General features: G+C 40.7%; 1 protein-coding gene across 1 annotated transcript in view; it reads right to left on the bottom strand.

Annotated features, from left to right (window-relative positions):
* LOC119421467 (carnitine O-palmitoyltransferase 1, liver isoform) overlaps positions 1 to 4,596 on the bottom strand; it is a gene marked incomplete in the record, with an annotated part of 41,247 nt that extends 36,651 nt beyond the window's left edge. The window contains 1 exon segment of the mRNA XM_037688819.1: positions 4,454 to 4,596.
* Positions 4,597 to 12,721: the final 8,125 nt, after the last annotated feature.

Raw genomic sequence — 12,721 nt, 5'->3', positions numbered from 1 at the left:
TCTGTTAGTACACACACTGACAACGTGGAGTGTCTGGCACACAGCTCATTCCCCTCTTCATTTCTCTCCATACACCAGATACCCCCCACCCCCGTCACCCCTCGGTTCTCTGCTCCCTGCTTCAACAGAACCCTGAAAGGGCCTCAGTTCTCCTGCCAGATCCGTCCTTTCACAGATGATCCCACATGGCACTGGCCTCTCATCTCAGAGAGAGCAGGCATGAGAGAATGAAGCGCCTCCATCTTGATGAGGGGGGGCAGTGAAGATGGTCCTTAAGACACGTGACTTGAAAGGCCACAACACTGTAAAAATGTCTTCTATTAAAGTGTTGCATTTTATTTACCAGGGCATTTGTTCAAAACTTGTTCCTCTAAAGCCCTTGTCAAATAATTTGTATCCTGCAGCAGCAAGAAAAAAAAAAATTCTGTGATCCTAAAATTCAGGCTTTAGTCTTTTAATGCACAAAAAGGATAAGATAAAAAACTTTTAAAAATACTTATTCATAGAAACCAGTCCTATACACAGTATATACAGGATAAACAGTCCTATTGTGGACTTCAGAAGGAACAAAAACATCGACACCCCCCTGAACATAAGAGGATCTGCGGTGGAAGTGGTCTCCAGCTACAAGTACTTGGGTGTACACATGAATGACAACCTCAGCTGGAGCAACAACACCACCAGCCTGATCAAGAAAGTTCATCAGAGACTCAACTTCCTCAGACGGCTGAGGCGAGCTGGTCTGGGAAGCTCAGTCCTCACCTCCTTCTACAGGTGTGCAGTGGAGAGCATCCTGTGCTCCAGCATCAACGTGTGGCATGGAGGCTGCACAGCTGCAGAAAGAAAAGCTTTGCAGAGAGTGGTGAAGGCTGCACAGAAATCTGTCGGAATCAGCCTCCCACCATCACAGACATCTACACCTCTAGATGCGGGAAGAGGGCCACCTGCATCATGAAGGACCCCACTCACCCAGCACACACACTTTTTGCCCCACTCCCCTCAGGCAGGAGGTTGAGGAGCATTAAGTGTAGAACCACTAGACTGAGGAACAGCTTCTACCCTGAGGCTGTTAGACTCATGAATCTCTACCTAGAATAATCACTGTGAAAAACCATATCATGTTGCTGCTGATCTGTTTCATGTTGCTGCTGATCTGTTTCAATGTTGATGTGTTCATGCGTGCACATCTGCTCACAGACTCATGTTCATGTTTGTGCTGATGTTCAATGTTTTATGTTATGAGTGCTTAGTTTATATTTAGTTGATGTTTTTCTTAGTTCATATCTTAGATGTTATTACTGTTTTTCTTATACATTTTATTGTTGGATGTAACTGGGACCCTGTGTACATAATTTCGCTCCACCACATGTACCACATGAGGTGCGAATGACAATAAAGAAACTCTGACTCTGACTATAAAATTATATGCGCTTGGTTACGTCTGGTAAAAAACTTTATTTACGATATCTCATCAGGGAATGTACAATTACACAATTTAAACGCTGCGTTAGTGTTTAGGAGAGTATTGTTAAAGAAGCAACACTTTCCATGAATAAGGTCACGTTGAGTTCCCTGAAGAGACACAGACGCAGTTTAAAGTTCAATAGTGCTGCAAACATTTAATGAGTGTAGGCTTTACAGCCCGACTTCTTGTTAGTTTGGTCTATTTTCTTTGTCGTTTTTGTTTCAAAACCAAGAACTGAGTCTGCAAGTTAGTGTTTGCTTCAAGTAAAAACAGCAGCATTTTTTAAAAGGATCTGTGTCTAGTTGGTACAACAGACTTTAATTGATAAACGATTACTTCAGCTGTAAAAGCAAGACCATAAAAATGTTGTAGGCTGTTTCGTTTTTTACTTTTTTAAATTAATGACACACGGACGTCACCATTATGTTTTTGTTGCAATGCATTCTGGATAAATGACAGACAAGTTGCTCCAGTGCAAACTCTGTTAAGTTTAAGTTTATATAAGGGGAGTGGTGGCGCAGAGATTGGAGAAGGTGTGCCTGTGATCAGAAGGTTGCCGGTTCGACGCCCCGTGCTGACATCAAAATGTGGGTGGAAAAGGTGGAACACCCACACCCACCTCTACCCCCACTAGCCCCACTCTGGGACTTTGAGCAAGACCCTTAACCCCCACCAAGGGCTCCCAAACAAGTCTCTCTTCAAAATGAGTCCTTGTGACTCAACTAGCTAGATGTTTACATGGACGCAAGTACCGTAATCGGATTAAACGGCCATTCGGAATAAAAATAACATGTAAACGCCCCATTCAGATTATTCTGAGTTGGTTCAGCAGCTCAAGCCAAATTAATTTGTAATCCGCATGAGGGGTGGGGGGTGGTTTATGCCGATTCATAATCTGAACGGTGTGCATGTAAACATTTAATCTGATCATTTTATTCCAATTGTGGAAAACTGACCTGACTGCGTATGTACGACCAATGTCTACCTCACGTATTTCCACCTGGCTACATGTTAATATGTCGGGGAAGTAAAACTGATCAGTGAGCGACAACATTTCTGCGAGAACCTTTGAAAGAGCTCAAAATGATCTGTATTACCTGTAGCTCAGTCAGGGAGTGCAGTAACGTCTCCGCCGTCATTAAAACCTGTCGCGGGTCCATTTTGGGCGCTCAGGTTTGTTCACGTTCATCCCAGAAGTATAACTTCTACTGTGTTTTTTTTTAAGGAAAGTTTACCACTCTGTGCATGTCAGTACTTCTACTCTGAATAAAAGTCTGCTGCATGTAAACGCTCGTCGTGATCGGACTGTGCCCATGTAAACGATACATTAAATCAAATGTGACCAGCTTGTTGTAAAACAAGTTGGTCACATTTGATTGTTTCAACCTATATACTGTGCAAAGGTACTACATTAATAGAAAATGTTTTATTGTCACATATTACAACCGTTTAGCTTTGACTCCTTGTGTTTGAGTCTCCACTAATACCCATGTACGTCATCGTCCCAAAATGCATTGCGCTGGTGAAATAATGGTGCTGTCCTTGGGTGAAAAATGTAAATCATATATAATTTTTAAAGTAATTTGGAATTTTCATGTGTCCCAAAGGTGGCACAGTGGCTCAGTTGGTAGAGCTGCCGCCTCTCGGAGAGAAGGTCACCGGGTCCTTTCTGGGTGGAGTTTGCATGTTCTCTCTGTGCATGCGTGGGTTTACTCCGGTTTCCTCCCACAGACCAAAAACATGCATGTTAGGCTGATTGGTAACTCTAAATTGTCTCTAGGTGTGAGTGAGACAGTGAATGGTTGGTTGTCTCGTTCGTCTCCATGTGTCCCTGTGATGGACTGGAGACTTGTCCAGGGTGTCCCCCGCCTCTCACACAGTGACTGCTGGACATGTGCACTAGTGACCACCGTGACCCAAAAGGTCGAAGCAGGTAAAGATAATGGATGGATGTGTCCTAAACAACAACTTTTAGTGGAATAGAAAAATAACATATTAAGGCAAGTATGTGAAAGCAGTCAAAGATCCCTTTAACAAGTAATGTGGATGTTAAACAAGACAAAAAGACTAGCTTAAACTAATTTAATGGTGTTTTGAGCCGTCTGTCTTGACTGGAAGACTCCTGTAAGACATTTTAAATCATGAGTTTAGTTTGTTTGTAAATTAAGGTCTATCAATAACAGAGACATTGTCAAAACTTTTCCAGATGCCTTCACTTGGATCTAAATCCAACTTGCCACTACGGATACAAAACCTGGACAAAAAGGTTGAACCTAAAATTCGGCTCTAATTAAACGATACGCACACCTGCTTAAAATACTTGGGATATTTACAAGGAGATTTAGATTCTTCACAGTTTGGGAGGAGTAAAAAAAAAAAAACAATATAAAAGGTGTAGTTGTGCACCTACCGATGTTTCACTCTTGTTAAAAATGATGTCTGTCTGGTTTTACTCGTTTGAGCAGAAAATGAGCGCGAGCGCAGAATGAGAAGGCGCGTGCGAGCTCTCGGACTTACTAGCTTTTTTTTTTTTTCCCATTCAACCTTCATTTACTTACTACGGGCTTACACCTAAAAAATATAAAACCGTTTTTCTGCTAAGTTTGCTCTGACCGTGAGCCGTGTTTAATCGAGTTTACTTCACTCCAGAAAGTAACAATAAGGCGAAGTGTCGTTGGATAATTTAGGCTGCGCGCGCACTTTAAATGTCTGAATCAACATTCCCGGAGACAAACTGATCACCACAAACTTTCACCATTATCTGAGGGACTCGCATCAGACGTTAGCTCATTGTTACAGCGTTTTGTAAACCAACTGTCGCTTTAGCGAGAAAACGAACACATCCGCCTGTTCTTTTGAACACGCGCAGCCGTGCCTCATTAGCATAAAATCTGGCAAACGAAATAAAATGTCTAGAACATTCGCCTGTTGTTGATAAACCCAACACAGCGTTTCTGTGAGAAAAGACAAACATAAACAAGAGATTACCTGCTGCGCCTCGACCACAGAGCTCTTAACGGTGAAAATGAGTAAACGTTTGTTTGTTTGCACCCCTCCCTTCACGAGCCTATTTCGGCGTGATCACGTCACCTCCCCCTTTAAAGCACTCTCCTCTCAACCAGAGGAGCCTGAGGATCAAACTACGTCACTTCCTCTGTTTTGTTGCGACCACGCCCCTCCTTGATAGTAACGCTGTGAAGGCGGTAAACTGGAAAATCATTGAGCAGCACCTTGCATGTTCTTCTTTTCCCTCTTCAGGGTCTCCACAGCGAGTCATCCTCCTCCATCTCTGTCCTCTGCATCCTCTGTCCTCACTCCAACTACCTCCATGTAACTGCATCCATGTATCTCCTCTTTGTCTTTTTTCTGGCAGCTGTATTTCTAACATCCATCTACCAATACACCCACTGTCCCTCCTCTGGACATGTCCAAACCATCTCAGTCTGGTCTCTCTAACTTTATCTCCCAGTTGTTCAACCTGTGCTGTACCTCTGATGATCTCATTCCTAAGAGAACCACATCTTCATGCCTTCTGTTGTGACTTGGCACAATATAAATAAACTGAATTGAATTTCTACCACATGTCTTTGTCTGTCTCCTGTTTATTTGTAATAAATTATGGGACTAACCTTGTCAACATGCAGTAAATCTCTGTGGTTTTCACAGTAAAGTCAATAGTTCTGAAGTTAAAAATGTATAACAAACTGATGTCTCCATCCATACATCATCTTTTACTCGCCTTTTCCTTTTCGGGTCATAGGGGTCACTGGCGCCCATACGCAGCAGTCACTGGGCGAGAGGCAGGGGACACCCTGGCCTGGACAGGTCTCCAGTCCATCACAGGGACACATAGAGACAAACGAGACAAACAACCAGTCACTCTCTCACTCACACCTAGAGACAATTTAGGGTCTGTGGGAGGAAACTGGATTACCTGGAGAAAACCCACACATGCACAGAGAGTGTGGGATTCAGTCTGGCAACCTTCTTACTGAACGGCAACAGCACTACCAACTTTGCCACCAGATTAAAAGAGATTCAAAATGGCATAATCCACAAAAAATCATTGTGGGAGCTGAGTGATGAATAATGGCTCCTAAAATATGCTGAAGGTGCTTGATCCTGAGGTGTTAAACTAAAATCAGTAAAACAGCAGCTAAAAGTTGTTTGGCAACTTCATCCTGTGCCAGGGATGACCTCTGGGCTTTCCTTTAGAACGGTTTAGCTCATCAGTTTAGCCCTCAGGTAACTTTCTTAAAATGTTCTGACACTCTTTGTTCTCCCAATTTAGTTTGTACTATCTGCTGGTTTGAGGTGTTTGGAACCCTTGTTCTACTTCATGGATCATCTTGGCTTGGTTGTACTTTTTGCTATCCCTCAGTCAGTTTTCTGGTTTGTTGTAGTCAGGTTTTTGCTTCAACTAGACCTCTGGTCCTGATTTCTAACATTCTGCAGCAAGTCCTTTATAAACTATCCCTGGTTTAGTTGCTTCCTGGCAGATCCGTCATTTCCTCACCATTCCCTTGCCTGTTCTGCAGTTATGTATTTTTTAGGTTGTGTGATTTTGTTCAGCCTCTCATCACATGCTGCAGAAAAGCCAAGGTGGATGATGATGTTTTTGCACCTGTGTATATGTTTGTTTTGTTGTTGTTTTTTTACTTTTTTGCTTTAAAAAACACACTTTCGCAAGACCTACTTAACAATTTTTAACGAAACTTGCAGAAAAATAATAACGAACATCTACAACTGATTGACCTTTAGAGCCAAACCAATTCATGATGGCTGCCACAGCCAAATTACCTTCCAAACCAGAAATTGTTATAATTCCGTCAAAACTATGGAGTTAAGGTTAGTGGTAGTAGCTGAGAGTCATTCAAAACACATACTCCACACTCACTGAGATGTTACTTAAAACTCTAGCAGTAACTGATGGACACAAAGTTATTTGTCTGTTAGCAAAACATCTCATGAACAACTGAACAGATTTTAATAAAACTTTTAGAAAATACCGTAATTTCCAGACTATAAGCCGCTACTTTTTTCACACACTTAAGCTCTATTCGCATGGGATTAGTTTTACCTAGGGACCACATGCTATTTGTAATAATTACGGAGATTGTCTGTGTTGTTAATCCCGTGTGAATGTATGTGTGTCAGTAATTTGTAAAGTAAAAATTCTCCCGTACATTACCTACTATATTTTGCTGAACTCCGAGGTTCTGTGATAATACTAATCCAATGTGAATAGGCATCTCTGTGATTTGGACAGAAATGCGCTGGATCGGATATGTAATGAGGCATTTTTAATTTTTGTTTAAGCAAAATCATTTGGAAAAATATAGAACAAGCTGTGTGCTGCTTGCTTCGGCTTTATTTATTTATTTTTATGGATTTTTCTTTTTTGCTTTGGCTTTTATGCTGCTACTTCCTTCACCGCAGATGACAGGAGGTGCAGAGACGCAGGCGTGATCCATCCATCCGTTATATTTACCCGATTCTTCCTTTTCTGTAGCGGGAGTCACTGGTGCCCATGTCCAGCCATCACTGTGCGAGAGGCAGGGGACACCCTGGACAGGTTGCAAGTCCATTTCAACCGGTGGGTCAGTGGCCGCGTGGCCACTCACGCTCATGGCCGATGACAGGTTGTCCATCTGAGTTTAACGTGGCTTTTTTTACCTCTTAAACTGACCGGTCAGACCTGCCTCCTCCTCAACAAATCGATTAACAATTGTTTATTGTGCATTGTTTAGTTTTCTTTGTGCTGATTCATAAAACCACATCAAAGCCTGAGACCGGCCCGGCCCGCACATTAAAAACTTTATATGGACCGGCCCACTCGTGACAACGCAGCGTGTTAACATCATAACCAGAAGATGTCCGTAAGTTTCAACTAAATCTCAGAGTTTGGTTATCCCGTGCAAATGCGCCACATAAAAAGCAGATGTTGGGGAGTAATTTATTTATTACATGTGGTCCCTAGGTAAAAGTAATCCCGTGCGAATAGGCCTTTAAACATTGCGGCTTATAGAACGCTGCAGCTAATTTATGGATTTTTTATTATTTTTTTGACAGGCTAACAAGCTTCATGCTGCCAAAACACTTAGCCACATCACACCCAGGCGCTCACATAAACATTTCTCTTAGGGGGCGGGTCCCTCGTGAGTCAATGAAACTACCTGCATAAATAAAGGTTTAAAAAATCTGACCAATGAAATTACCGAACAAGTCACAGTGGACCAATGAAACTTGGTTTCGGGGGGGTGGGGGGGGTCTTTGTATTCCCCACCCCCCCCCCCCCCCCCCCCCCCCCCCCAAAAAAAAAAAAAAAAAAAAAAAAACTTTCTCTCCTCCTCTCTCTTCCAATGAAGTATTTGCAGCCACTCAAAATAAGTGTGAATTATGCATTTAAAGTGGAACTCCGAGCTCGGTGGGCAGCTTGGATGACTGGCGGTGAGAAATTGTTTACCAAAGCTGGCCGCATGTGAAGAGCAACTTTAGCTCAGTGGATCCTGACAGAGGAGCAGGGTCAATAATCCTCTGTCTCCAACGGGTTTCGAAAGGCTGCTGCGTGATGAAGAGGACAGCACAAGCTCAGTGCACAGGAGGAAGAAGAAGATAACGATCAATGACTTCCTGGTAGGCTACTGTGTTTTAAATTTTTTTTACCAGCCATGTTACAGTCACTATTCAGAAAAAAAAACATTTATTGTATATATTTAATTAAAAGTTAAAAAATGTGTATAAATATCTTATAATTCCAACGTGAACACCCACAGCTTATACACAAGTGCAGCCTTTATATGTACTTTATATATATATATATATAATTGTGTTTTTTTTTTTTTTTCATTTTAAATTTAGAGGGCGTGGCTTACATTTAGGTGTGCTCAATAGTCAAGAAATTACAATAGTCATTGGTTTTATGTCTTCACCTAATTAACTTTTGAAGTCACTCCAGTTCATGAGGGCTGTTACTAACTTAAACTAATGAAAAATAATAACTCTCAGTTCTGCAAGTATTCAGTTAAAATTTGATGTGATATTAGCGGAGAGTCATTTTCAACACATACTTCAACATTTTGTAATATTGCTTGAAACTGTGCATAAGATTATTTTCAAGATATGACCAAAACAGCTACAATTATCATTCATCCATAAAACATGACATCAGTCTAAAGATGGTGGGCGATATGCAGTCACAAAGCTCCACTACCATCTAATCTGCATACCTTGTTTCCTTTATTATAACAAAAAATGGTTAAATTAGTCATAAAACAGACAAAAAAACACCCAGGCATATTTTCATTGTTGTTTATTGGACAGTATTTCTCACAGGCAATAATTATCATAGTCATAATAGTGCATTTTTTCCTTTTAGTAATTGTACTACAGACATTTCTCTTAGTCGTCATTGTAATCATTAATTGTGTGGGCTGCTCTCCAACACCAACACACCTCCTATTTCAACTGATGTCATTCTTTTTGTGTGTGTGTGAAAAAGTCTTCTTCTACTGTATAAAGTGAATGGGTGTTTGGAGTGAAATGGGGGTGTGAGTCATAGAGAGGGTGGAAGGGAACATGGAAAGATTATAATTGTACCATTATAACTGCAGAAGAAGAATGAGCGTTGATGATGAGAAGAGCAGCTGAGTGGTGACTAGAGTTTCAATAAAACAGTGAATGCTACATAGATATGAATGGCATACAATGACAGGCGCAGTGTATACAAACGTATACATCTGCAAAGAATACAGGGTAGAAAATGTATACAAGCAGGGTGAATATATAAGGGGGGAAGATATGTGCCTTTGGGGAGGAAGGTGGCATGGAATTACAAAGAGGTGAAACAGGGAGATGTACAAGGTTTAGGGTAAATATGCTCTTTCTGTTTCAATTCTAGCCTTTATTCAGGATTTTCTTTGTAAACGTAAAGACATTCTGAGCTTGTGTTTCAGAACACATCAGTCCACCTCTGCTGCGTATGTCCCGTTTGGACGTACACGCTTGTGTGTGTGCACGTGAGACAGCTGTTTTTAGTTGGGAGCATCATCTGAGCTGGACTCGTCTGCACTCGCACAGCCAGGGTGGGGAAAAGAAAGCCTCTGTGCACAGCTGAAGACGTCAAACACACATTCACAGTAAAACTTGAGTTAAAATTAATAAACTAATTAAAAAAAAAAAAAAAAGTATTTTAGCAGAAAACACATTAGTTCACCAGAAGCTCTTCCAAAGGAATGCAAAAACTTTCAATCCAATGCAACTTTATTTGTAAAGCACTTTAAAACAGCCGGTGTTGTAAAGAGTCAACACTCAACCTCATGTTTCTTTATTCAAACTAGCTCTGTTTGGCCCCTCCACTCTGGATGACAACACTGATTATGGACGTCTTCCCATCCTGCTGTTGTCAACAGACACAACAACTGCTGGACAAATAACTTGCATTGAGTGGACGGAGACATGACGCACAGGACTACGCCCAAATAATCAACTATAGTTTCTAAACGAGCCCAAAGAACAAACAGCGGCCCACAATTATCAATATTCTTTAAGCAAATTTTATAAATACAGCTCCAAAGTTGTTTAAATTGAGTGGACATGACAACTACGGTACTACCATGAATGAAAGAAGGTCTGAAAGTTCATCCAGGTAGATGAACCAGAAAAATAGTTAAATCATGTCGTGCCCGGAGATGACTTCAGTTGTGACTTGTCGCTATGTAAACTGAATTGAATTCATCTGAAGTTTCTTTTTGGGAGAAACGTTTCGTCTTTTGTCTGAAAGACTTCGTCAGTCTGAGGCCTGCCACCAACATCTGTCTTATAAATAGCACCTTACTGACCTCAGACTGTTTCTGTGAGTAGCTGTTGACCATCAGATCAAAAACAATTGATGATCGATTGTTTTGGACGGATGGCTCCTTTTGGCATGTGTAAAGTCATCTTCTGGGCATTCCACAGCAGGATGGCTTGAAACACATCAAGGAAGTGCTATTTATAAGACAGATCTTGGTGGCAGGCCTCAAACTGACACAGTCTTTTGGATCAAATACGAAACTTTTCTTCCAAAAAGAAACCATCCAGATCTGATTTACCTTTTTTTGGTGACTGCCATGTATGCCCACCAGTGGGTTCATTTTTGTTAGACCAGATCACGATCATGGTCGTAGTTTAGGCATGATGCCAGAATGAGCAGCCCTGCTTCAAATTCTCAACAATCAAGCTGCATCGTGTTAAAACCTCACGTCATTATTACACTGATGATAAATCACAATACTGCTCTACAGGTTCTTAGAGCATCAACCACCGGTCAGGCGTAATGGGGGAGCCCACTGCATTTTTATGAACGTAATTGTAATTTTTCATGTTGTGTGTCATCATGTGTGCAGGGACCTTGGAGTGTGAGACAAGACTGATGACTGTCTACTAGGACTGTGAAGCCAGCAAAGAGCATGAGAACACAAACGCATGTAGACCAGGGATATTCAGCTAAACTGCTCAGGGGGCCATGGTTACTGAAAGCCAAGAGCTCAGGGGTCGGACATCCAGCAGTTATTGTCACTAAGTTTGTTTGTTTTATGGTTTAAAATCTAGTTCTATTTAAAAATGAACCCATTTGTGGACCGAACTGAGCTCACCCACGGGCCTGATTTGGCCCCCGGGCCACCAGTTGAATGTAAACAAAGAATGAACATAGCAGTTCTGGTAGCTGTTAGTAACGTCATCCTAAGCTGAGCTGTAAGCTACGGATTAATGCCAACATTTGAGTGCAGAGTGCCAACAAGCTAACATTTCAAGAACATGCTTGCTCATTTCTCTGCTCAGCATGCTAACATATTTACTTAGCTGCAAGCACAAAGCGTTCGGTTTGAGAAATTAATTAGGGATATATCTAAGTGAAACATTTTCACCTGCTGGTGGAAACAAATTAAAAAAACAATGTCTGAGGGCATCATGCAAATGTATCAAAATATTTCCGTACTCGATGATGGCTGGAATGACCGTTTAATAACCCGGATTATAACGTACAGGGGGACACTCCAAACTGGGATCTAATAGACTTTTAATCTGAAAGGCCTGTTGGTGTGTGCTTTGTGCATGTGGGCTTAAATACACGAGTGTTTTGAAAAATCGGGTGATTTTATGGCATTATCCTGATTGTTGTGAATATCAAATTAAAATAAAATTGACAAACACCTGAAAGAATTAATAAACATAAACTGATAAATATCTGCATGTTACCGAACAGTGTTCAAACACAAATAAGCAAAATACCATAAAATAATATATAATGGTTTTATGTGTGTGCAGTTTTGATTTAGTGTTAGGCTTTCCTTAATCTACTAAAGTTATGACAAATAAATAAAGTTAAAAATAAATAGACTAAAACATGGTAAAGCTCGAAGGTTGTTTTGCTGAATTGTAAAAAAGAAGAAAAAAAAAATCTACACTGCTCCGGATCATTTTTAAATAGCAATTGTTTCTCAGTTTATCAAACAAATAAACAAACTCGGACCAAATTATTCTAACAAACAAGCTGAGACACTCACGCAGCATCACCAGGTGGCGAGATTGTGTACATTCATGGGGTAATACTAAAAAAAACATTCTTAACTTGACTAAAGATTTTTCCAAAAATATTTTACCTTATTTAGAGTAATATTGTTTACAATTTACTCTCAGTTTTTAACCATTTTACAATGCAATCATATTTTCTTCATGCAGAATAAAAATAAAGTGACAAAAAAAAAATCATAAAAACTGCCTTATTGTTGTTTTGGTCTCTAGGGGAAAACGTAACAGAGGGAGTGTGATAAATAGGCCTTTCTTTCATTGTGTAGAAAAACCTATATCCCTCGCTACTTCGCAGTTCGTTTATCACGGACTCGCTCTATCGCGGTTTTTCAAAATAAGATTGGACATGACACACAACTGGCTGATTGATGGATGAGCCGCACGATCGGCATGGGATTTTTATTTAAAATAAATTATTAAAAATTATTTAGCACCTGTTGCAAATTTGCGCAGCCCATACTGCAGGATAAACTTCCTGCTGCAGCTGATCAGCTGTTCAGCGTGCAGAGCAGAGAAGTGGGCGTGGCCAAGAGCGCTTGCAGATGTCAAAGAGCAGAGGAGGCAGGGAGCTGAAATCATGACATTCTGTGCTCTTTTAGAGCGTTTAGAGTTTAAAAACATTGTTTAGGATATTGCAAGAGTATGGAAAGGGTTTGTATATATATATATATATATATATATATA

Source organism: Nematolebias whitei, chromosome 15 (genome assembly GCF_014905685.2).
Source record: "Nematolebias whitei isolate Nwh7 chromosome 15, NemWhi1, whole genome shotgun sequence".
NCBI lineage: Eukaryota > Metazoa > Chordata > Actinopteri > Cyprinodontiformes > Rivulidae > Nematolebias > Nematolebias whitei.
This window is presented reverse-complemented; position numbering and strand designations above follow the sequence as displayed.